This window comes from Garra rufa, chromosome 3 (genome assembly GCF_049309525.1).
Source record: "Garra rufa chromosome 3, GarRuf1.0, whole genome shotgun sequence".
NCBI classification, from domain to species: Eukaryota; Metazoa; Chordata; class Actinopteri; order Cypriniformes; family Cyprinidae; genus Garra; species Garra rufa.
Window position 1 is genome coordinate 34,412,446 of NC_133363.1, and position 25,938 is coordinate 34,438,383.

A 25,938-nucleotide genomic window follows, 5' to 3' on the forward strand; every position below is an offset into this window, starting at 1 on the left:
TGTTTTCTGGTTTCTTTGATGAAAAGAACAGCATTTATCTGAAACAGAAATCTTTTGTAAAATTATAAATGTCTTTATCATCACTTCTGATCAATGTAAAGCATCCTTGCTAAATAAAAGTATTAATTTCTACAATTTCTTTAAAAATAAAAAATATATATATGTGACCCTGGACCACAAAACCAGTCATAAGGTTAAATTTGACAAAACTGAGATTTATACATCATATGAAAGGTCAATAAATAAGCTTTCTATTGATGTATGGTTTGTTAGGATAGGACAATATTTGGCTGAGATACATCTATTTGAAATCAGAAATCTGAGGATGCAAAAAAATCAAAAAGACTGAGAAAATCACCTTTAAAGTTGTCCAAATTAGGTTCTCAACAATGCATATTACAAATCAAAAATTACATTTTGATATGTTTACAGTAGGAATTTTACAAAAAATCTTCATGGAACATGAACTTTACTTAATTTCTTGGCATATTGATGATTTTTGGCATAAAAGAAAAATCAAAAATTTTGACCCATGCAATGTATTTTTGGCTATTGCTACAAATATACCCCAGCGACTTAAGACTGGTTTTGTGGTCCAGGGTCACATATATATAACGTTACATAAGATTATTATTTCCAATAAATGCTTGGATCTTTCTATTCATCAAAGAATCCTGACGAAAAATTTACTCAACTGTTTTAAATATAATAATTACGTGTTGTTCTTTTAAACTGATTTATCACAACATTTAACCTACATAAGGCCACTTCTTAAAAGTGAACTAAATGTCTTTCTTTTATCTATATTTTTTTGTCACATAAATAGCAAAAAGGTCAAGCATGCTACAAATAAAAGATGAATAGGAGACATAAAAACAAAATGAACGCTGCTATCTAAAAACTTGTCTAGTGTCTGGAATAATGGCAACGCCTCTGAATGTCCCAGAGTTGTGAGAATTCACCAAACAAACAAACGAACTTTATTGTAAGCCGCAATTCCTTTAACTACCTTTAAGTGGCGCTGCTGTTCAACCAACTGCGCAGTGAAGCGTCTCTAACGGGAGGCAAGTTCACTACCTGCTACCAGTAGAGAAAAACAAGCTGGGATCCTCACGGGGACTGCCAAACAGAGAGACTCTCAAAGGGATCTCTGTGAAACAAGTTATCCATCCCAAAACAAAGACTCTAGGGGAAAAAAGGAAAGAATCTCCTCTCTGTAAAACTTCCCTCTTAAAGCAATAATTCGCAGAGTTTAGCACAGAGCCCCCTTTGTGGTCTGTGGATAAAAGCCATCAAACAACATCCTGCGGCTGTCCCAGAGGAGTACGGCGAGCTGGCAGGGCTGGAAGAGGCTATGGAGGCCGGTAAAACAACATGGGGCAGAATGTGGTGGCTGATGGCGCTTTAAGCGCATAATCACAAATCTGTGATGATCTCTGACTGCCACTTCAGAATGAGGTTTTAGCAATTGTCTGTAGGTCATGAAATCGGTTATGAGATAATCTGCTTTAAAGATCTCCAACCGGATCTTCTCTCACAATAGGCAAGTCATTTAAGTACAATCAAGGCTTCTACTTATGATTGGATGAAAGACAGCCTGGAGGATTTACGCACGTACGTGAGAGAACAATCATTGTCTTAACATTCCTCTGAAAGTGCCACGTTCAAAAGCTTTACCTTTGCATAGCATTCACGAATGGGACCACGTGATTGTATTGACCTAATTACTCATGCTAATGAACAGCAGTAATATTCATCACGTAACAAAGCTCTGAACGAGTCGCTAATTCAAACACTCCACTGAGTCTTTCGGTGCAGTGGAACTTTGTAAACAGAACAGCCAGCGAAAAGGACAAACATGTCTGTGTGTACACGTGTGTGTAACTGCTTTTACTCAATGCGGCTCTACTAATTTTGCTTTCCACCCAATTTCATATGCAAATTGGCAGTTTAGATATCCAGTCAGTGCTGAGTGAGAAAATGAGAAGCATAGAGAGATGAAGAGGGGGAGAGAGTGAGAGAGGTCTGTTCTGTGCACCTGAGCTCAGCCACTGGAACAAAAGACAGACTTGAAGAAAACTGACTGCAGCAACGGCAAATTTTCAATACTCAACCGCACAAAGCCGAGGGGAGAATTGTGGAGCGCTGTTTGAATGCTGAAAGCTTCTCCTGAAACAACCGAGACCTGCTCGGGTTTGCATTCTGGCTTAGTTTTACCTGATGCACTTCTCAGAGAGAGACAGAGAAATAGGATTCCCTAGAAGAGATGCTTCTCTTTGTGAGAGTCCTCAACAGACAGTGGGGTCAAGAGTCAGTGGCACAGATTAAAGGCGTAGTTCACTTGTCTGTCATCATTTAATCTTCCTCAAGTCGTTCTAAACGGAAACGTTTATTGTTCTTTTAAACCAGCAGATCCGGTTTATAAAACTGGTTTAAAAAAATAAATAAAAAAATCATTCACAAATCTGCCCAATGCTTGAGTGACTCAATCTAGTCTCAGTGGTTTTAAGTGAACATCTCAATGGAGTTAATATTAACTGAAAGGATTTGTTCACTTCCATTTACTTGTCCTCATCTCATCCAAGATGTTGATGCTTTCTTTTTTCAGTAAAAAGGAAATTAAGGTTTTTGAGAAAAACATTCTAGGATTTTACTCCAGATTGTGGAATTCAGTGAGAGCCAACAGGTTGAAGGTCCAAATTGCAGTTTTAAGGTAGCTAGGAATAAGGGTCTTATCTAGCAAAACAATGTCATTTTCAAAAAAAGAAAAAAAAAAGTACATACTTTTTAACCACAAACAGTCAAGCCCGAAATTATTCATACTCCTGGCAAATTCTGACTTAAAGTTACTTTTATTCAACCAGAAAGTTTTTTTTTTTTTATTAGAAATGACGCAGATGTCTCCCAGAAGACAATAAAGCGATATACAAGAGGCATCATTGTGGAAAAAATTATTACTCATCTTTTATTTACATTTGAACAAAAAATGGCATGTCCAAAATTATTCATACCCTTCTCAATAATCAATAGAAAAGCCTTTACTGGCTATTACAGCGATCAAACGCTTCCTATAAATGCTGACCAGCTTTTTGCATGTCTCCACTGGTATTTTTGCCCATTCATCTTTACCGATGAGCTCCAACTCTTTCAGGTTGGAGGGTCTCCTTGCCATCACCCTGATCTTTAGCTCCCTCCACAGATTCTCAATTGGATTTAAGTCAGGACTCTGGCTGGGCCACTGCAAAACGTTAATGTTTTTGTCTGCTAACTATTTCTTCACCACTTTTGCTGTGCGTTTTGTGTAGTTGTTGTGCTGAAATGTCCACTGGCGCCCAAGGCCAAGTTTCTCTGCAGACTGCCTGATGTTGTTGTTGAGAATTTTGATGTATTGCTCCTTTTTCAAGGTGCCGTTTACTGTGATTAGGTTCCCTGGTCCACCAGCTGAAAAACACCCCTAAAACATTAGGTTCCCACCACCATGTTTGACAGTGGGGATGGTGTTCTTAGGGTTGAAGGCTTCTCCTTTTTTTACGCCAAATGAAGGCTACATCATTGTGGACAAAAAATTCAATTTTTGTTTCATCTGACCATAAAACAGAAGACCAGAAGTCTTCTTCTTTGTCCAGATGAGCATTTACAAGGGCCAAACAGGCTTTTGTGTGCCTTATCTGGAGAAGTGGTGTCCTCCTTGGTCTGCGTCCGGGGAACCCAGCGGTGTGCAGTGTCTGTTGGACTGTCTGCCTTGAGATGTTGCCACCAGCAGAGCCCAGATTCATCAGGATGGCCTTGGTGGTAATCCTTGGATTCTTTTTTAGCTCTCTCACTATCCTCCTGGCCAGCACAGGTGTCACTTTTCACTTTTCGACCACGTCCTCTGAGATTTTTCACAGTGCGGAACGTCTTGTATTTTTTTATAATACTTTGCACTGTAGCCACTGGAACTTCAAAACATTTAGATATGGTCTTATAGCCCTTTCCTGACTTGTGAGCAGCCACAATGCGCAGCGGCAGGTCCTCAGTGAGCTCCTTTGTCAGCCATGACTGTCCACAAACCAACAGCAGAGAGCTTCTGTTTTACCTGTTGAGTTGATCAAAACAGCTGTTCCCAATGAATCATGGTAATTAGGATGCTTTAGAACAGCTTGGACTGTTTGGAATGGTATAGAATTCGGGATTTTCCCATAGACTGTGACAGTTTGCAAAGGGTATTAATAATTTTGGACATGCCACTTTTTGTTCAAATGTAAATAAAAGCTGTATTTTTTTCCACAATGATGCTTCTTGTACATCGACTTATTATCTTTTGGGAGAAGCCTGTGTCATTTCTGGTCAAAAAAATAATAATTGCTGGTTGAATAAAAGTTACTTTAACTCAGAATTTGCCAGGGGTATGAATAATTTTGAGCTTGACTGTATGCTTGTAAAACAACATCAGACAATTTTGAAGTTGGAGGAAAAAATAAGATGGCGTTTTTCGCCCTACCCTTCTTAAAAAGAAGTAGCCTAAAGAACTAACTGCACGTGACCTTTCCAACGTGATTACATTATGTGTGAAGACGCGCATTGCAAAGCTAGTGCGAGCATTTGTGGTTAAAAAGTATATACATTTTCATAAAAAAGACAGATTTCGCTGGATAAGATACTTATTCCTCATCTGGGGTCGTGTTGAGCCCTTTGAAGCTGCATTGAAACTGCTATTTGGACCTTCAACCCATTGGCTGCCATTGAAGTCCACTATATGAAGAAAAATCCTGGAATGTTCACCTCAGTTTTTTTTCAACTGAAGAAAGAAAGACATGAACATCTTGAATGACATAGGGGTGAAGAAAATATCAGGACATTTTCTGGAACTGAACTACTCCTTTAAAGGGATAGTTCAAAATTCAGTCATCTTTTATTTACCATCATGTTGTTCCAAACCTGACTTTCTTTCTTTTGCAAAACATAAAATGAGATATTTTGAGTTGATTGTTTTGATGACCATTGACTTCCACTGTATAAACACTTTCTCAGACATTACTCAAAATATCTTTTTTTAGGTTTCACTAAAGAAAGAAACTCATCATATAGCTTTAGAACAACATGAAGGTTGGTAGATAATGGCAGAATTTTCATTTTTGGGTGAACTATCCCTTTAAAATACATTTTTGTCCTTGCAAAAAGCTTTTTAGACATGATAGACACCACTAAGAACTATATGGCCAAAAAACTGTGAAAAATCCATTCTTTAGCATACAGGTTATTTTCAATTCAGCTGAACTATCCCTTTAAGAAAGCCCCTCTGCCAACAGGCAAGCTTGTGACATCACACACATACAGATCCCCTCTCCCTCTATTTTCTTCCGAATGTGGAATATGGAAATATTCTCCCACACACATCAAACACTTTGAATAGACGTTAAGCATCTATTATGTCTACATGATAGTGTGAAGGTACAGAGGCCAGTGAAGAGACTCCCGTTTCAAGGGAGACAAAGGAAATGTGTGTTTGTCTCTGCTTGTGTGTGTGTGTGTGTGTGTGTGTGTGTGTGTGTGATCTTTCCACTGACCCTTCTCTAAATCCAGGTCTCACACAGGTAATTTGTCAGGAGCATGCTTGGGGTGAAAGCACTGTTATTAAGTCCCTCCTGCCTGTCATAATGGCTCAGCTCAGACTAAAGAACAGCCCACACATCAAACACCTACACCAGGGACGAGGACCCATGAAAACACTGAAGACAAAAGGAAAAAAGGGATAACAATGCTCGCACTGTGCATGATCACAGCTTTGTGCTTGGGGCTACTATGTAACATTTGTTTTTTTTTTCCTGTAGATGCAGTGCTTGGCAACAATTATACAGTTTCCTGCACTGCAGGGTCTCGGCTCTGTGATCATGACCTAAGGAAGGTGTAATCATGTACACCTTGGCTGTTGGCAGAAAAATTTCAAAAACACACTCTTAAAAAGATGCTGTGGCCAAGTAATACAGTTAAACCGATGTTAACTGATGTTAATGTGTGGGGTGATATCAAACGATCGATTTTCATACACCATGTCCTATCCAGGAATGATGCAACATGTTTCCAGCAACAAGTACTTTATTCACCCTGAAAGAGAGACTACTGTGTGACGAGACAAAATCTCAGCCAATCAGAAGATATTTAATGTTCCATGTTCAAGGTTGTAAATTACTCTTTTTATCACGATACAATCTGACATCTATTCTCTTAGCCAGAGATACAATATTCGCTGATACAATTTGATGAGATTCAATGAGATTCAGTTCACATGAGATCTGTGTCGGATGAAGGATCATCAACAAGACAAGCAATGACAATAGTCATAAAGTTTTTATGTACATGGTGCTCTCTAAAATGTGCAAATCATGTATCCCCATTAGGACAACAAAACAAGGAACCAGGGTCGATTAAGGGGCAATATTTGCCTCCTGGAATTGATTTCCAGGGACATTTTTTACATTTGTAAGGACAATTTTTAAAATCACCTTATTACTATAAAAAACATACTATGTTGTCTTAAATGTCATATAATTAAATTTGCCCAATTTTTAAACTGTTGTCAATAACAATAGACTGTTTAAAATTGTATTTAAATTTTACATGTAAAAAAACAGCAGCTTGTCGGGGCCGATAGCCTCGTGGGCAGTGCGCCGACATTCAGCGCTGTTGCGCTCTGGGCGTCCCGTGTTCGACCTTTCCCGATCCCGCCCCATCTTTCTCCCACCTCGTTTCCTGTCACTTCTGATCTGTCCTATCTCAATAAAGGCAAAAATCTTAAAAAAAAAAAAAAAACAGGAGCTCAAAGGGCTGCAATATTATGACAAAAATAATTAATGTAGATTATTACTCTTTATATTGTAATAATGATTAATACTATCAATATAGAAAACAAAATAAAACGTCTAGCACAAGTTATGCAAAAACTACTGTAATAATCACTGAAGCTACGAAATCTTTCATTTACATTGTGTTGTTTATAGGGTTTCCCTTAACTAAAGATTTTTCTGGTCGACTAGTAGTCGTTTATTTTAAGCATCACGTTTATATTAATAAACCATATGAATCATAATAATAATAAAAAAGCAAAAAAAGCTTGCCATAGCACATCGGCAGACGTAATGATGATAAATGAGTCAGGAAAGGCTACATTAACGTTTTAATAATATATTGATAAACTAGTGCTTTCTTTGTTTTTTCGGCTTAAGACTCGTCATCTCCACAGTAGTGGATGCGCTTATATTTATATTTCATACCGATTACATAATCTGGGAATATTTGTTTTCTATATGAATTATTTCATTTAAAAGTAGACATTTCACTCTCTATACAGATATATTTTTTTATGTCTGTAAAGCAAGCATACAAGGAGTTTAAAAGTGTCGCGCTCCAGTTCAGAGACCGAGACGGCAGAAAGCACATCCTGTTTGCTTTAACTATTTTACAAAAGCGCAACGTTTTGTTGTTATTGTAAGTGCACACAAATAAACAGTGTGTCTTTACAGATTCGAAAGATCTATTACTTTTATCTGTATGACCAAAAATGACGGAGTATTTTAAGAACAAGTGACTGCAACGGTGCCTCCATCTGTCATGCAGTGAGCGTGCATGCGAGTTCCAAGCTTTAGAACTGAATAGCATAGACAAGAGTTTCTCTCCATCAGTCCAAAACAAGTCGATCCATAATAAAAAAGGGCAGTAAAAGCCTCCTTTAGTCATCCGATGTGTTTTTGCAAGAAAAATACCCATATTTAAAACGTAAGAATCACTTTAATCTAGTTTGCACAGTTGTACGTGGGATTTGCTACTGTGGCAGGACTGTAACACGGTCTAAGCGGGCTACTGTTCAGCTTCCACACTCTGCACAGCAGACATTTTTCTATTAGATTATTAGATTGAGCTGCCATGTAAAGTTGCTACTACATACATATTTCAGATGAAAAGACATATTTGAGGTTGTTGAATGATAGGTGAGCATTTGGATGTCCTGCCTATGTACTATATTACCACACAGACTAGCAGTTAGCTGTTTGTCACAGACTGCGTCACTTCCTGTGGAATTTTTTTTTCTGTGACTAAGCGACTAATAAAATTTTGGTCGACCAAGCCTCTTCTCGTCGACTAACGGATAGTCGACTTTAAGAGGGCAGCCCTAGCTGTTTACGATGAAGGAATTCGCAAGCGTGCATACTCACAAAATCTTCGGCATTTTCAGCGCTGACTAATCGAAGCGCCTCTGATTGGCTAATCCATTCCTGAGGTCAACAGAAACACGTTTGATTGGTTATAAGGCTCAACGCTAGGGTGACCATATGTCCTCTTTTACCCGGACATGTCCTCCTTTTTGGCTATAAAATTATGTCCGGGGGGATTTTGTAAAATATCATAAAATGTCCGTTTTTTTTACCTCATTTTCACTGACCGTCATTAATTGAACACTTTAAATGCAGCCACTGCCCACCGGCATTATTCTGAGGTACCTGTCTGATGACGTGAAAGACCCAGTTGTCAAAACAAAACAAAGGTGGAGCTGCGCTGCAAGTGCTGTGTGTCACTAACATGCCAAAACGCAAATGTAGTTTACTAGTTTCACAGACGAATTGCAAAAAAAAATAAAAAATACCCGATGTTCATTCGTGGTCGTGATAAATGGGAAGCATTGTGCACCATCTGCACCTATGCTGCCATCCAAAGGCAAAGTGCAGTAACTACACCAACACTGAAACAGAGAAAAATGCCTTTTAAAGTTTTTAGGCCAGCTAGTCAAACATGTTGACACTCTTGTTTCTCGGAAACACTCTCGTTTCTTTGGGACAAAATTGATCAGGAGACTTTGCCACAAGACAAAACAGTTTTCATAAAGTCCATTTTAAGCCTGAATTTTGACCAAATGCGCAGTTACTGCACTTTGCCTTTGGAGGGCAGTATGTGTCTAAGAATTTAAATAAATGTGTGATTTCTATTATTGGGGGGAGGGGGGGGGGTGCATCCTGGGGAGGGTGTCCTCTTTTTGGATTTTCAGAATATGGTCACCCTACTCAACGCTGCACATAACAGCGCATAAAAGTAATCTGATGCAATGCCTTGTCTTGTGTCATGGTCAGAGCTGGTGATTAGAAAAAAACATTACAATGATCTGGCTAAGATCTCTTATCGCTTAATATTGTGTGTAAGGCTCTTTGATCATATTAAAACATGGCTTTAGGGAAAAATCATGTCCGTTGTGATGTCTTTGTAGTAGTCAGCTCTTCAAACATGATGCAATTTAATCCGCATCAGCTTTAAAGCTAAAACTTTTCAGGTCAAGTTTGATACCGTATGTAGATGTTAATTTCAGGCTATCCATTCTTACTACAGCCTTTATACAGACGTTTTAAGGGACCAATAAGGGAAAAGTAGCTCTTGCAAAGCACTTATTGAAAACAAGCGTCTAATTCTAAAGTGTTATATTAAGATAATTCATCATATTTTAGCTGCGGGAACAGTTTGCTGATAAGATGATCAATATATATTGATATAGCTGTCAGTCTCTTAGTTAGTCAGCAATACATCATACACTGGAGACTTGTGGAGCTACTGTGATGAAAACAATCCGAGTAGGCCAAATTCACTTATTTATTTATTTTACTAATAAATATAAATAACTAATGGTATAGATGTGATCTTGAAGACAAACTTGGAATAATCTAAATTCATCCAAACTGTGAAAGTCATGAAAGGAACTTATTGAGATCCTAAAGAAGCTAGAGAGATGAAGCTGAATTGGAGCATTTGGAAATGTATAAATTATGTAGGTAGGTTAACTAATGCCAATGATATATGCCCTTCAGAGTCAATACTGGGATCAATCATTTCTGCTCCATTAATAAGCATAGACGAAGCCAGAATCTACATTACGCTGGATGATTCTCATAAACACACAATACTCAAACCAAATACTGTTTCATCCATAACATTTATACAGGTAGAAACTCAATTTCTGTTCTAATTGTATCAAATAATGATTGAAAACAGGGTAAAATGTGTTAAATAGAGTTGAGAAAGTGAATTAATAAACACAATATCTTTAAAACTCAGTTATATAAAGCAGTGAAGAACAATCTCATAATTTTTTTTTTACCTAACGGACCTACGTCTATCATATAACAGTAGGAAGGACCCTATGTGGAAATTTCTCCATATGTAGTCACCAATTCCGAACAGTCTGTTTAGGTCAAAACAGCGCAGATTCTCCACAGGGAAAGCTTAATCTCCTTCCCCGTCTCAGCGGGGGCTCTCTGATTCTGACTCCAGTGAGATCTGAGTGAGTAATCTCAGCTCACCACTTTAAACGTGCAAAAAGCGCCATCTGTGCCTTTGTCTCCGCTATGATAACAACGTTACAGCAGATTTGACGGGAGGGTTTTAAAACAGCAGTTCATTTAAAAGCTGCTACTCTAAGCAGTCACTGTTCAAGATTAATATAAAGGTTTGGCCCTTCAAGGCCCTTCAGTTTGAAATTATTTTTTAGAACAATTTATTACTTGAAACTTTATTCATTATTGTATCTATTGTAAAAGCAAAATTCGTCAAATGTGTTCAAAAAAGTCATTTCAAGTCCATTTTTAGGGATGGGAATTGTAAGGAATTTAATTATATTGTGGTGATTACTTTTAAAAATCCGATTTCTCAACAGTTCAATTTAGGATGTTTGGAAAAACAATTCTGCAGTTCTGCTGCTAACTTTTGAGCTCATTTCAGTAACAATGAACAAAAATCATAGTATCATTATTTGTATGTAGTAACATAATTCATTCAAACTAATTAGCTTTTATAAAATACATAAATGACTTGCAGTTCATTATGGAAATTACATTGAGAAATTGCTCCAGCTGGTTCATTAGTAACACTTTGCAATAAGGTCTCATTCGTTAACGCTATTTAATGTATTAACCAGCATGAACTAACAGTTAGAAAAATATATTTGTACAACATTTATTTATCTTAGTTAATATTACTTAAAAAAATAAAGTTGTTCATTGTTGGTTCATGTTACATCACTAATGTTAACAATTACAATTTTTTATATTTAAATGAAATACTTTTAATGATTTTTTAAGTCCCTTATGCTCCTCAAAGTTCCATTTATTTGATCAACAATACAGAAAAGGGTAATATTATGAATTATCATTGCAATTTAAAGTAGTTTTCCAATTGAATATGCATCAAAATCTAATTTATTTGTGTCATGCAAAGCTGAATTTTCATCAGCCATTACATAAGAAATTATTCTAATATGCTGATTTATTATCAACATTGGAAACAGTTGTGCTGCTTAATATTTTTTGAGATAAAAGTTTTTTTTTTTTTAATAAAAAGTTAAAAAGAACAACATTTATTCAAATTAGAAATCTTTTCTTACAATATGTGACCCTGGACCACAAAACCAGTCTTAAGTCGCTGGGGTATGTTTGTAGCAATAGCCAAAAATACATTACATGGGTCAAAATGTTAGATTTTTCTTTTATGCCCAAAATCATTAGGAAATTAAGTAAAGATCATGTTCCATGAAGATTTTTTGTAAAATTCCTACTATAAATATATCGAAGAAAAATGAAACAAAAGCACGCACATCAGTCTCAAAAGGGTGCTCGACCAAAAAGCAACAAGTAAAAAATAGAATATAAAGTCGGCAACACCTAAGCTCCAAAAGTATCAAAAATATTTATTATTAAAACAACTTTCGCATAGTGTGTGTTACGTTTCGAGCACGCAGGCTCTTCATCAGACAAATTGACTACTCATGTGCATCCCTTTATATCTCCAGGTGATCATAATCACGTCAAAACACCATGTGACTAACAAATAAATCGACTACAATAAATTTACATGCAAAGATATATAAAGCTATGCAAAATACAACAATTAATGTACACTTCAATAAACACTTTTCTTAATTTTATACCTGCAAGTATACATCCAAATAATATTAATCACACCAAAACCTTTTGATATATTCAATACATAATGTATGTATTGTTTTTTATTGTTATTATAATGTACATAATGTTTATGTATTGAATATATCAAAAGGTTTTGGTGTGATTAATGTTATTATTTGGATGTATACTTGCAGGTATAAAATTAAGAAAAGTGTTTATTGAAGTGTACATTAATTGTTGTATTTTGCATAGCTTTATATATCTTTGCATGTAAATTTATTGTAGTCGATTTATTTGTTAGTCACATGGTGTTTTGACGTGATTATGATCACCTGGAGATATAAAGGGATGCACATGAGTAGTCAATTTGTCTGATGAAGAGCCTGTGTGCTCGAAACGTAACACACGCTATGCGAAAGTTGTTTTAATAATAAATATTTTTGATACTTTTGGAGCTTAGGTGTTGCCGACTTTATATTCCATTTTTTACTATAAATATATCAAAATGTAATTTTTGATTAGTAATATGCATTGTTAAGAACCTAATTTGGACAACTTTAAAGGTGATTTTCTCAGTATTTTGATATCTTTGCACCCTCAGATTCCAGATTTTCAAATAGATGTGTCTCGGTCAAATAGTGTCCTATCCTAACAAACCATACATCAATAGAAAGCTTATTTATTGAGCTTTCATATGATGTATATATCTCAGTTTTGTAAAATTTTACCTTATGACTGGTTTTGTGGTCCAGGGTCACATATGTCTTAACTATCACTTTTTATCAATTTAACACATCCTTGCTGAAATACAGTATTAATTCTGAAAAGTATACATTTCTTTCAAAGAAATGTTTCATTCATCATTGATTCCTGAAAAAAAGTATCACAGGTAAAAAAAAAAAAAAAAAAGACTGAAGACTGGAGTAATGATGATTTTTTCTGTATTTTTAATCAAACACAGCCTTGATGAACAAAAAATACTTCTTTAAAAAAGATTAAAAATCTTAACTTTTGAATGGCAGTGTACCTACTGTAGCTAACTAATGTTCACAAATGAAACCTTGTTGGTAAAGCGCTATCAATTCATTAGCGTCTGTGAAAAAACAAAAACAAAACAACTAAAATATTATTAACTCAGGAATTGGACTTCACTGTTTATGTGTATTTGTGATTCACTAAAAAGAACCAGGTTGTATATGAGTTTTTCTCTTTGCAACTGAACTCCACTGGTCACGCTCTATGTTTCATTCTGAATAGTAACACAGGGAACACGGAACAATGAACATAAAAGAACCATTAGCAGAACAGACCGTCATGAAAATCATTCAGTTCCGGTAAAAAGCTGCTCTTGGTTTAGAGTCCTACCTCATACACGCTGAGAGCTCACATATGAAGACAGAGATTATAACTTTGCCCTTTAGCAGACCATTTTCATCATCTGCTACATTAATTACGGCAACAGCACCTCTGGAGCAGCAAGAGGCTAAGTGTCGTTTGCTCAAGGGCACGACTATAAAAGAACAGGGCTACTCGATCGCAAAAGGTCAACCCTACACGAGACTAGCCCTCTGTGACCATTTACCTACTATCAAAACTACAGCTAGGATTTAGGTGAACATAAAACACTGCAGTGAATGACTTCTAGTTACATTATTAACCTCAAGCTGTACGACACAATTTTCACCATGAAATGTTTTACACCTTTTCCTGTGCCGTGCTGATCTCAGAGGCATTAAGCAAATAGTTTAAGACCAGACTCTGTATGTCTTGGCAGAGAAGCACACTAGCTAATATTTTTTGGACGGGGCTGTGCATGCTCAACCCTTTCAGCATGTCTGATTGATTATTATAAATGCAGGACCTCTCTCCTCTGAAGGATTGTGGGGATTAAAAAGCAAACACAAACTTTGCCAGTAATATTCCTAGCACTCACCGTGGGTGAAATCAAACGGCTGCACATTCACAGGTACACGTCTGAATAGCTGCACTTGCACTGTCATCATCCATTAGGCATTGTGCTGCATGAGTAACTGGCATTTCAATTTGTTTGTCTGACACAGATACGTCTAAAATGGGGGAAATGGCTTTGGATTCAGATGCTTAATTTGGGCCGCAAAGGACAAAATATGCATCCTCATAATGATAAAATGGCTGCTGTTATTCAACTCTGATGATTCATGGATAAATGCGGCAGTTATTTTGGAGGCCACAGACTTGTGTAGCCACGGTCAATTTAAATCCTGATGGCTGCACACACAGTATAGGGATAACACTGGGGTGGTAGAGAGAGAGAGAGAGAGAGAAGCAGAGGAGTAAATAGAAGTTGGGGTAAATGAAAGGTTGACCTTTCACTCTCCCCAAAATGAAATAGAATGCTGTTTGCTTTATGTATCAGCAAATCTCTATTTGGAAAAAAAAATGCTTTTCCATTTCATTTAGCTTTTATTGAACCATCATGTTAAACCCTGAGAATGGCGAGATTATTTTGCCGTATTCCACTTCCAGACAGGACAATAATGAAAACAGAGAGGTCGGAGAGAGACTTATTTATTTGGATGGACAGAGAATGGAGGCATTTCTTCATGTTGTGTTACGTGAGCCAGAACAATGACTTAAGAGAATCATTCATTCTGTCAGGGGCAGAGGATGTATAAACTGTCAGCAGATGTAAGAGAACAGAACAACTGTACTATTAAACTGAATGATATTTTTCCTTTCTGACTTTTCCTTAACAGATTTCAATTCAAATATACAAATAAATTTAATAGATAGAATAACACAAAATAAAATTCACTTTACATTTTATTCCATGAAATATATACTTTCTATTTCTTTCCTGATTTAATTCAGTATAAAAGGGATAGTTCACCCAAAAATTCAAATTCTATCATTAATTACTCACCCTCATGTTGTTCCAAGTCTGTAAGACCTTTGTTCATCTTTACACAAATTAATTAAACGTGAACATGCAGCGAAGACTGACACGGAAGAGAAGAAATTGTTAAATAGTTGGGCTGCCCTCGATTTTTCTGGTCGACTAGTAGTAGTTAATTTTAAGCATTAGTCGACTACTATTCGCACATTTATTAATAAACCGTATAAATAATACTAACGAGCGTTTAATTGCCTACATAGCCTACGCATAAAGCTTGCCACAGATCACCAACAGATATAATAATTATGAATATCAGGGAAAAACAGCAAGGAGGTTGCATTAATAATTGACTGATAAACTAGTGCTTTCTTTTTTTTGGCTTAAGAGATGAACTCGGCGACACTGACTTGTCATCTCCACAGTAGTCTCGCGTAGTCTCGCGTAGACTGACGGCTGAGGGTCTGGAATTCATGGCAACTTAAATTGGCCAAGGCCCGCCCATAAGGCCGTTTGACTGACATGTCAAACAACCAATCACAGTTCGTTTCGTTTAGCGTCACGTTTCGGGGTGTAGAAATGCCCCCACAACAACACACTGGCGTGCAACAAGTCAGTCATTGAAATAACCAGCATTGAAAGTTAACGAAGAAGAGGGAGAACAAGCAGTAAGTCAGTAATTTGTTCGCGAACGTCGCAAATCTGTATAACAACAACAGCGTCTGCATAAGCACCTTTTAGCAAAACGCGAGTAAATCAGTCTGCGCTTTGTTTCCCGGCGGACCGAAAATAAACGCGACACTCGCGTGTTCCGGAAATCCGATCAAATTCAACTAATCAGATGACGACTTCGACATTCCTGAAGTGTTTCCAGTTAAGTGTACCATATGCATCAGACGTTTAGCCAACGTTCCGTGGCCGTGACGCCTGAGGCTGAGATCTCCACAGTAGTGATGTGCCTGTATGAATGTTTCATATGGATTACTTAATCTAAGAATATTTGTATTCCATTTGAATTAGTTCATTTGAAGGTAGACATTTCGCTCTGTATAGATACATTTTCCATGTCTGTAATGCAACAATATACAGAATTTCAAAGTTCAAGTTCACAGAGACAGAAAGTGCAGAAAGTTGCTTTTTTTATTTTACAAAAGCACAGCGTTTCATTGTTATTGTGAGTGCACACAAACATACACTGTAACAAATTTCTGTAGTTTTCACAGCATTATTATTGTAAAATGAACAAATCCATACTGTAGAATATGTATATGTTGCTGTAAATCGGCAATGCATCATGGGTAAAAATACAACCGCGGGAAATTCTACAGTAAAATTATATTTTCCTGTGAATCATAGAACAGTAGTTGTGATCGGCATTTTTCTCTCAGCTCAATTAACCAACGTAATGGGCGTATTTTTTCCAATTTGATCTCAGAAAGGTAAAGTTGCTCATTATTTTTCCATATTTTTTGTCATTATTGTTATATTTACAGTTTTCACTCGAGACGTTATGCGTCTTTAACTTTCAGAGTCGACCGTGAGAGGGAGCGGTGGAACCGGGCGGACATCCACATTAACCGGTAAGTGTTCGCATATTATTGCAAAAAGCATTCAATTTTGATATATTTTCAGGCATGGCAACATTTTATTGCTAAAGTCATTATTTCGGTAAAGAACTGACATGGCTGAATAAAATTTAATCTGGAAGTGCGTCTGTGTGTGTTTGTGGATTAGCCGTTTGAAGCCACATGTGTTTTTCTCTTGCTAGATACTGCGCGATGGATATTGCTTTAAAACGGGCGAAAATGCAGAAACAGGTAAGGCGTTAAAACTGCAAAAGACATTTTTCATAGGACTATGTTTTTTTACTCAAGCTGCGTCAGAATATCAGTTAAAATGGCTTCGCGCCACAAACTAAATGCTGACTAAAGGCGAAACGGCCTCAGACTAAAAGACATCAGATCTCGTAAGCCTCCGTCTATCAAATAATTAATGTTTGTTATTTAATGGTTACATGTTAGTAACATATGCGCTGTCACAATGCATCGATTGTCTTTCGGATATTATAATACATTACAACCGGGTTCGCAAAATAGCTATTGTGTTTTCCAGTCGGGCTACCAAAATGTTTCACCAGCCTGTGCTCGACGGCCTATTTTAAAGAAGAGGGCTCCTGCAGGTCCTTAAAAACTCCTCAATTCAGTTCACATTTAAGACCGTACCAAGTTTTTAATACGTTAAACAGAATAAGAAAAGTCTTAATTATAATTTTATAAGGTCTTTTACAGTTAGGGACAAAAAGACAAGAATCGTGATAGGGCTGGATTAAACTTCAAAAGGCAATGATATATGCGTGCTGCATGTTTCAAAGTCAAAATGCAGCATGGATGTCTTTATATGAATGTATCTGAAGGGAACCGACTGTCCTCAGAATCGTGTCGATGGCATTTTCATTTAATCTTAAACCTAAACCTTAAATTAAACATATACAGTCGTGGCCAAAAGTTTTGAGAATGACACAAATATTAGTTTTCACAAAGTTTGCTGCTAAACTGCTTTTAGATCTTTGTTTCAGTTGTTTCTGTGATGTACTGAAATATAATTACAAGCACTTCATATGTTTCAAAGGCTTTTATCGACAATTACATGACATTTATGCAAAGAGTCAGTATTTGCAGTGTTGGCCCTTCTTGTACAGGACCTCTGCAGTTCGACTGGACATGCTCTCAATCAACTTCTGGGCCAAATCCTGACTGATAGCAACCCATTCTTTCATAATCAATTCTTGGAGTTTGTCAGAATCAATGGGTTTTAGTTTGTCCACCCACCTCTTGAGGATTGACCACAAGTTCTCAATGGGATTAAGATCTGGGGAGTTTCCAGGCCATGGACCCAAAATTTCAACGTTTTGGTCCCCGAGCCACTTAGTTATCACTTTTGCCTTATGGCACGGTGCTCCATCCTGCTGGAAAATGCATTGTTCTTCACCAAACTGTTGTTGGATTGTTGGAAGAAGTTGCTGTTGGAGGGTGTTTTGGTACCATCCTTTATTCATGGTTGTGTTTTTGGGCAAAAATGTGAGTGAGCCCACTCCCTTGGATGAGAAGCAACGCCACACATGAATGGTCTCAGGATGCTTTACTGTTGGCATGACACAGGACTGATGGTAGCACTCACCTTTTCTTCTCCGGACAAGCCTTTTTCCAGATGCCCCAAACAATCGGAAAGAGGCTTCATCGGAGAATTTGACTTTGCCCCAGTCCTCAGCAGTCCATTCGCCATACTTTTTGCAGAAGATCAATCTGTCCCTGATGTTTTGCTTCTTTGCTGCCCTTCTTGACACCAGGCCATCTTCCAAAAGTCTTGGCCTCACCTGCCTGCTGCCATTCCTGAGCAAGCTCTGCACTGGTGGCACTCCGATCCCACAGTCGAATCCTCTTTAGGAGACGATCCTGGCGCTTGCTGGACTTTCTTGGACGCCCTGAAGCCTTCTTAACAAGAATTGAACCTCTTTCCTTGAAGTTCTTGATGATCCTATAAATTGTTGATTTAGGTGCAATCTTAGTAGCCACAATATTCTTGCCTGTGAAGCCATTTTTATGCAACGCAATGATGGCTGCACGCGTTTCTTTGCAGGTCACCATGGTTAACAATGGAAGAACAATGATTTCAAGCATCACCTTCCTTTTAACATGTCAAGTCTGCCATTCTAACCCAATCAGCCTGACATAATGATCTCCAGCCTTGTGCTCATCAACATTCTCACCTGAGTTAACAAGACGATTACTGAAATGATCTCAGCAGGTCCTTTAATGACAGCAGTGAAATGCAGTGGAAAGTTTTTTTTCGGGATTAAGTTAATTTTCATGGCAAAAAAGGACTATGCAATTCATCTGATCGCTCTTCATAACATTCTGGAGTATATGCAAATTGCTATTATAAAAACTTAAGCAGCAACTTTTCCAATTTCCAATATTTATGTAATTCTCAAAACTTTTGGCCATGACTGTAGGCCCGGTTTCACAGACAGGGCTTAGACTAAACCAGGATTAGGCCATAGTTCAATTAGGACATTTAAGTCATTTTTATAACCATGCTTAGAAAAAAACATTACTGGTGTGCATCTTGAGACAAAACGAAGGCACTGATATATTTTAAGATCAATCAGTGCAATTTTGTTTCAGTTGAAACAGCTCAGACTTACATTTTAGTCTAGGACTAGGCTTAAGCCTTGTCTGTGAAACCGGGGGATAATGCCTGATAAAACGGCGGTGCTGCTTTGTATACAGCCGTTACTAGGGAAACCGTAATATTTCAGCGCTCCTAAAGCGCCCCCTCGTGCTGTAAATTTCACAGTAATCTTGTTACAGTGTAGTCTTCACAGATTCAAAAGATGTATTACTTTTATCTGTATGACTAAAAATTATGATGTATTTTAAGACCGCACCGGCACCTCCATCTGTCATGCAGAGAGTGCGCTACTATTCAGCTTCCACACTCCACACAGACTTAGTTGCTACTACTTCTATATTTCAGATAAAAAGCCATATTTGAGGTTGATCTGAAAGGTGCGCATTTGGATGTCCTGCCCGATGTACTATATTACCACACAGACTAGCCGTTAGTGATCTGTCCGTCATGGACTCCTGTCTTCGCCACTTTCTGTGGATTTTTTTTCTGCGACTAATAAAATTTTGGTCGACCAAGCCTCTTCTCATAGACTAACAGTTAGTCGACTATTGTTATTTTCTTTGCGCACAAAAAATGTATTCTCGTAGCTTCATAACATTGCCTACAACCTGATCTCATGACTAAAATGTACCTGTGGGAACTTTTTCGCAAGACGCAAAATATGTACCAGTAAGTACATATCACCGCATTTTCCAACAGATATGAACACAAGAGGTGGTAAAACAGTGAGTGCTTGTAATCGTTTTCGTACACAGTTATGATTACAGCAGAGGTTGCGTTAGACTTTAACACTATCCGTCATTTTAACGGACAGGGTCATAAAAATTTTGTCATAATCTATTTTTACTGTCATTTTAATTTTCATATTAATGCTTTTATTTTTGTTCACATTTTCATTTTTAAGCATGAACCTACAGGACGATATAGGCATTTATTTTGAAGAGAACAGATGACTGTGCGTCACTTTTCATGTTCAACACCACACCACGCAGTGACAGCAAAGGACACTAAAAACAACAACATACGCTAGGGCTGGGTAAAAAAAAAATATTTATTGATTTTAACAGATTCTCATTTTTATGAACCAACATCGATCTTTTGGTCAATGCTGTTTTTGATTGATGAATGAACTGTACATAGTGCACCTCCTATTTAATAAATCGCAATAGGCTAAGCTTTGTGTTTTGTTACTTTTAACAAAGTTTCAAATTTTAAAATTCTGTCCATTTCATTTGGAAATTCAAGCAATAAATACCGTTTTGGCGCTCTTTAATGTGGCGTAATAGATCGCTGTAGCTTAAACTGGGTACTCGCCTGTGCGTAATCAAACGCATAGCAAAAGATTTGTGACAATTTAATTTTTATTCTGTTCTCTGCTGCCACACATTTGCTACCAACTAAACAGGGGTGGGAATTACAGTTACAATTTCCAATAGATCCCCCTCTGTATAATCTGTCAAAGTGACAATGGACGGCCTTCAGATTTTTCCATCAGTGATCAAAGAATTACGTAACTGACGGACAATTTTTCAATTACAGCTTTATATGTTTTGTTTTCCAGATGTAACAAGCTTGCTCGGTAGCTCAGCTGGCACAGAATTAGACTTAGGATGCAGAAATCTTGGGTACGAATCCAATGAAAAACATGACTCATGATAAAACAGCTGAAAAATGAGAGATCTAGAAACAAGCTAAAACGGCATGCTTGCGATTTTGTTTTTTACGTCACATTCACTTTTGTTCATATTATCGGGTAGGTTTAGGTGTAGTGCAGATGGTTATTTTAAAACATTACGGAGCATTAGAGTTATAGCACCACTCAACAGACATTTCAAGTCAGAACTGCGGTGACATGTTCAAAACCAACGTCACATAAACCGTACATTCATCTGTTCAGGGGAAAAAGGAACATTTTTAAGCAGCACTCAGTGGTCATTTCACACTGAATAGTTCACAAAATGTAGCCTACATGCGGTAAATGTTTCGCATTTTGAGAAAAAGTTCCCGTAGGTATGTTTTCATCATGAGATCAATTTGAACATTACGATTGAACCACAGATGTCATTTTAACTATTTTAACAACATCCTTTCTGGGTTTTGAACATAGTGGTTGCGTTGCTGTCTATGGAGGGTCCTGGATTTCATTAAAATGATCTTAAATTGTGTTCTGAACGAAGGTCTTAAAGGATTTGAACATGAGGGTTCTCATTTTAAGCAGGAAGCCAAGTGTTGACGAAGATGGAGAGCTCTTCTGAAAAAAAAAGTGAGGATGCACTTGAATGATTCACCCTGAAAGAGGACAAAGCGGCTTCTGTGTTGGACTGTGTGCAGGATAACGCTCCAAAACACATACTCAAAAAAAGAGACGACGCTCAAAGTTAAACTAATGTGTGCAATGTTAACCAAACATGATTAACCAAATGTGATTGCAGTTACAGCTCCGCAATAACACCATGTAAGAGGCGACAGAGACCCTCCTTTCCACGCCAAAGGTTCGACCCATTTCCTCTGAAAACTGATCTAGTGTCAAAGGCCAGGTTACCCTGGTTACCATGTGGTATCCGTGGAGACCGCTGTCCTCAGGCACTCCTCACCAGTCAAGTGAGTGGGAGACGATCCAATTCAAACATTCTTGCTCATTTTGAAGGAAAGGAATAGGTGGAATAATTACCTATTGTGTCAATAATGGGGGAATTTAGCTCACGTAGAAACATCATTAGTCAAACTCTAGCTCTCTCGGTCCTCTCATTCGTTCTCACTTGCCTTATTTATTCTTAATGTCTGTGGGTGTGGAGGGAAAGATGGCACATGTTCTTGTATTTTCACAGCTGTAGCGAACAGCTGTAAACGGATTACCGCATGTCAATAGAAACAAGGCAGAGGAACTTTTGCCAGTGTCTAGAAGAGATGAGAGCGAGGACAAGAGAAGCAGATACAGAGAAAGAACCCTGGGAGAGGTATTTTTCCCACACGTGGATATTAGGATGTTACATACAATCGCAGAGGGCACACATGGTGCTGATAATGCAAGTCAATTACATCAAGAGTTCTGCTTTCCATTCTTGACCTAAAAAGAAATTATAAAACAGACAAGAGAATAACAACATATTTTTACTCCAAACGTGTGTTATAGGATTATTTGAAATGGACTACAATTTTTTTAAACTGAGATTTATACATAAATATACTTTCCACTGATGTATGGCTTGTTAGGACAGGACAATATTTGGCCGAGATACAACTATTTAAAAATCTGGTATCTGAGGGTGCAGTTCTTAGCAACACATATAGTGTAAGTTTTGATATATTTACGGTAGTAAATTTGCTAAACATCTTCATGGAACATGATTTTTACTTAATATCTTAATGTTTTTTGGCATAAAAGAAAAATTTTGACCCATACAATGTATTTTTGGCTATTGCTACAAATACACCCGTGCTACTCCAGAGTCCAGGGTCACATATGTGTGTGTATAACACTGTATGTATGTGAAACATTTCTCAAAATATCTTAAGTAAGTAAAGTAAATAATGACAGAAATTAAATTTTTGGGTGAACAATCTCTTTAAGGATCACACTGTTCTGTGACTTACAACAAGACAATGGTTTGACAATCGCACAGAGCTCATGACATGATGAAAACGGCCCACGATAGGGTGATGGTTTCAGTCAATAGCCATCATAACCCATGACAGTGAAAACACCTATTACCCAGCACATCATGAGCAGACAACCGAGCAAGACTGAAGCAGTTTACTGTCTATTTGACAGAGAAAGATCGGGATATAAATAGTAGAGATGCACCGATCTGGATTTTGGGGGCCGATCACCGATCACCGATCACCAAAAGCAGTATCTGCCGATCCCGATATTACCGATCACAGCGTCAAATCCATAAATTCTTCAATATTGTTGTCTCATGTACAAACATTGACATTGTATTATTAGTATAAAAAGTAGGAAATGAGAAAGTATCATGAATTGACCAGTTTTATTGCAGGCTGAGGCAAATTTCAATATTGAACACTCTCAAGACTCTCATAGACAACTTGGACTCAGCTTACATACAGTAGAGTAAGTGTTGCTTACTATCTTAAACTGTCTTTTGGCAGTAATTATGTACAACACAACATTTCACTCTTTTAGAGCTGACACAATTTGTAAACTATGAACCTTAGTTTTTCTGTGGAAAAAGTTAAATCTAATAAAAGAGTTAAATCTTAAAATAAAAAAATGATTATGTGCAAAACACACATGTGCACCATAATAAACATTTAACTCTCAGGAGGCTCTTTCTTAAAATCACAATTTAGAGTTTAGCAACAAGCTTTTTGTGGAAAAATAAAATAAATATGCCATACATATGCAAATACACATACATATACATATACAGGGTGCAATTTGTGAAAAAAAAAAAAAACAGAAGGGGGGATGCTTTTAGAAACTTTTTTTTCTCTCTCCATAGGGAGAGGTTGACCAAACTGTTACTGTAATCTGTTAACAACGCGCATTATACCCGTCTTTTTAGGCAAGAACCAGATAATGAGTGTCAGGTCATGAATTTTTTTTAATATGACAGAAGCTGTATTATGTGATCACAATTTAATAAAAACATTGTATTATAGTAATGGTTTAATTTCAAACAACGAATACATTTTATAGAGAAGGTGAGCAAAGTATCAACGGAGCTTTTTGGAAACTCAGAATCAGTAAACCACTGCGTCGCAAAAAGATTCACTGTTTTGAAGCGCTCCAATCGGATCGCGAATCATTTGATTCAGTACGTTCAACTTCAAAGCGCGTATGGCGAATCATTTGATTTAGACGACTTTAAAGCGCGTATTGCAAATAATTTGATTTAGATCGGGGCGTAGGAGCGGCTTCGCGGGACGTTTTATCCCCACCGTGGATAAAAATAATTCAGCAGAGGCAGGGATGCATAGACCAGAGGGGAGGAAATCCCCTCACCGGCGACGTCATCTTCAGTGTTAATGAGTTGTAGAGACAGCCGCGCCCATTAGGAGACCCTAGTCTGAGAAGTGGGAATGCGTGCTCTGGCGGCTGTTTGTTGTTGTAAACGTCATCTGATCGGCCTGCTCTGATCTATTTTGAGAACTCCGATCAAAACCGATAGCGCCCCTATCGGTCGATTGCGATCGGATGCCGATCGATCGGTGCATCTCTAATAAATAGTGCCCCTGAGGACACAAACTAACAGCATTACTCGAGAACTAAGTGCTAAACCACTAGCGGTAATGGAATATGGAATTGGTTTGGCTTCCAACAGAAAAATCAAAATGGAAACTGAGATAAAAATTTGCATGTAGCAACATTTCATTTCTGTTAATGTTGGTGCATGTCATCTTTGGTTTGCTTCACTAACGATATTATGCAGTGAACCACAACACCAATGTAGATACGACAGAAGAGAGCTAGGGATCAGTCAGTCAAGGTGATGGTGTTGAGGCTGTGAGTGAAGCTACTGTATGTTTGCCTTCATATTATTTGAAGGAGTCTGCGCTGTGTACCAATAAAAGCATACTCTATCAACAACAGGTTTCCATTTGATGCTCAGGCTGAAGCTGAATTTAGCTGAACCTACAGTTTCTCAATTCACTCATGCTGCACATCAGCCTGTGAATGCAGACCAGAAAATGCCATTCAAGTTCACGCTGCATTCATTTAGATGATTAATTAGGCTGACAGGAGCCTAAAGGCTTGGGTTACCAGATGTCCCGGTTTACTCAGGACAGTCCCAGTTTTATGAGGTGTGTCCCAGTGTCTTGACAATTTAGTTAAAAATGCGAATATGTCAGATGTTAGGCAGACTGCTTTTGAGTTGAGCTTCTTTAATTTCCTTCGATCAAACTATTGTATTGGTACTGCAATGTGGATGGCATAACATAAGACGTTTACTGCTGCTCCGTGTTCCTCGCAGCGCAATCAGATTCTTAAAAGGGGAATCGGATGCAGATTTTCCACAAGTTGGTATGATTCTTTAGGGTCTTCATGAAATGTCTGCAACATAATTCCTCAATCGTAGTGTAAAACAACAGCATTTTTATCTTGTCAAAAAACTGCTCTGTTCACAGCGAGCAGTTTTTCATGCATGTCTCTTGAAATGATAATGAGCTACTGCTCACCCCACCTTCTCTTCAGTTTTTTTTTGTGTGTATTCAGTCGTGTGTTACCATCAAAAAAGACTTAAAAATAAAGACTTAAATAAAGACTTTTATGTTCACTTTTATATCCAACTACGAAAATGGCGGACAGCGTACAATTGGCTGAGGGCTGAAATATGCTAATTTGGGACATTCCGTCAGTGGTCGTGGGCGGGGCCTGAGCATTATGACATCATACTGCTCAGAAAATCAAAACGGCGTTATAATATTTATATACGGCTTTATAATTGAGACCATTTAGGTTTCTTTGGGAAAGCTGTGAGTGTATTTTTATCATTGTAGGTTGGTTGTGTCCACACACTGCTAAGACATTTATATGCAAACACCTTGTAAAAGTGAATTTTGCATCCAATGTCTCCTTTAAGTTAGCTAACTAGCTAAAGATAACTGTTAAAGGAGAAGTTTTCTTCCAGAACAAAAATGTTCAGATTTTTACAGAATTTACTCACCCGCTTTGCCATCCAAGATGTCCATGTCTTTCTTTCTTGTTAAAGAAATTATGTTTTTTAAGGAAATAATTTCAGGAATGTTCTCCATATAGTGGACTTCTATGGTGCCCGCGAGTTTAAACTTCCAAAATGCAGTTTAAATGCAGCATTAAATGGCTCTAAATGATCTCAGCCAAGAAAGAAGGGTCTTATCTAGCGAAACGTTCGGTTATTTGCTCGTCTTGTCTAGCTCTGCGTGTACTCTGTGACGGTTAGGGTAGGCCGAAAAACCTGAAATGTTTTCCTCAAAAAACATAATTTCTTATTGACTGAAGAAAGAAAGACA

The 25,938-nt window shown here is 37.5% G+C and overlaps 1 protein-coding gene across 1 annotated transcript in view; it reads right to left on the minus strand.

Annotated features, from left to right (window-relative positions):
• sorcs2 (sortilin-related VPS10 domain containing receptor 2) overlaps nucleotides 1–25,938 on the minus strand; it is a 243,095-nt gene that overhangs the window by 44,331 nt on the left and 172,826 nt on the right. The window lies entirely within an intron of this gene.